The sequence below is a fragment of the Aplysia californica genome, unplaced genomic scaffold, assembly GCF_000002075.1.
Source record: "Aplysia californica isolate F4 #8 unplaced genomic scaffold, AplCal3.0 scaffold00031, whole genome shotgun sequence".
NCBI lineage: Eukaryota > Metazoa > Mollusca > Gastropoda > Aplysiida > Aplysiidae > Aplysia > Aplysia californica.
The window spans coordinates 732,824-734,451 of NW_004797301.1; the positions used below are offsets into that span (position 1 = coordinate 732,824).

Genomic DNA, 1,628 nt, shown 5'->3' on the forward strand with positions numbered 1-1,628 from the left:
CCCTTTGAAATTCTTTGATTATATTTAGGTACTCTATAACAATTGATCTCTTTGTGCAACTATCATATTCTTTCATATAAACTTAGTACTATCGCTTTTTATTATAAAATTAGGTTTATTAATTAAATTGAAAGTATTTTAAAATTAAGAAAAGCCTCTCTATTTTAAAAGATTTTCAGATACAACCCATAATAAACACAAGTTTTAAAACTTACATAAAATTAACTCTGCCCAATGTTCTTCAGCTTTGCGCAGTGGCGGTACCATAGCCAATGAGGTTTTACCGAGGCGTGGTTATTGCTAGTTGAAAACTACTCCCAATACCCCGCACAGTCGACCTTCATCGGTCGGTTAGTGCAATTTTTTACGGCTCTTACGGGAGCTAAATCTCTAACAATGAATGGATAAATAATAATTTAAGTACATGCCTTACTACCTTACTCAATGTCTGTATTATTTTTGTAGTCCATTCCAGAAATAGATCTAGATACAACTATAGATCTAGAAATGTTGATCTATTCCGTTTTGGGAATTATTTTCCGTTACCTAATCACAGATATGGCAAATTAGAGTGAAACCAAGCTATCTGAAGGACCATTTTCAAAAGCTAACTAAAATCTAAAAAATTATCCATGCTGTAGATCTACGAACTAGATCTAATTACATGTATATACTTGTAATCTGCACACAAGTCTCAAGTAAATGACAGCTCTTTTTGAAATTTTAATAATTTTATTACATTTTGTACTTTTAGAAAAATTGCATATTAGTAATTAGCGAATGACAAAAACAGTCAAAGTAGCAAAGTAGAAAAATCATTAAAATTAATTAATTTTTTTCCCAAAAAATTAGAAAAAGCTATAATAGTGTCATTTTATTTGGAATTACCCTCCAAATTTCATGTCTTTATCTTCAGTGGTTTTGAGTTTTTTGTTCAGCAAAGAAAGTATTTTGAGGAAAGGAGCAAAAACGTCTCAAAATTTCTTTAAAGCGTTGTATTGGCTCACATTGTTGCAAAACTTTATGGAGCTAAATCTTTGTTGAGACAGAGCTTTGGAAGTGCTTCTATTCGATTTAGCACATAATTTTCAATGGGAATATTCTTAAAACCCCCAAAAACATTGTTTGGACCCAAACTGGACCCCAAAAACCTGTGTGGCCTAAATACATCTGAGTCCTGTTGAATTTGTGCTTGGAGATCAGATACAGTAGTGAACTTTTACATGTTAATCAACTTCCAATGGTTCATTCATGGGCCTATTTCATTTAAAAAAAGGGCAGCCCATATATACTCGATCCCCCCTCCCCCCACCATCCTTTTCCATTTTTCTTCTACCGTACTTAAAATTTCTATTACATATACAATGAATAAGGTATTGGGAGTAGTTGTCAAAGTGCAAAAATCACACCTCGATAAAACTATATTGGCTATGGTAACGCCACTGCCCAAAGCTAAAGAAATATTAAATGGAAATTTTCCTCAGCAATTACTAGGTCTGGGACAGGTAAGTGTGGCGTCGATTGCTCTCTGCCTTATGTGCCTGATGGAAAAGGGAGAGACTCGGTTTACTCAGCTGGATGGTGGTCAAAACCAAGATGCCATAGCCTTCATTTTGACACCTGACTGA

General features: G+C 34.0%; 1 non-coding gene across 1 annotated transcript; it reads left to right on the forward strand.

The window, feature by feature from the left end:
* Positions 1-243: 243 nt before the first annotated feature.
* On the forward strand, positions 244-382 carry LOC118479166. Its single transcript, XR_004859513.1, has one exon. It is a non-coding gene; the product is annotated as a U4 spliceosomal RNA (small nuclear RNA).
* The last annotated feature ends 1,246 nt before the right edge of the window (positions 383-1,628 follow it).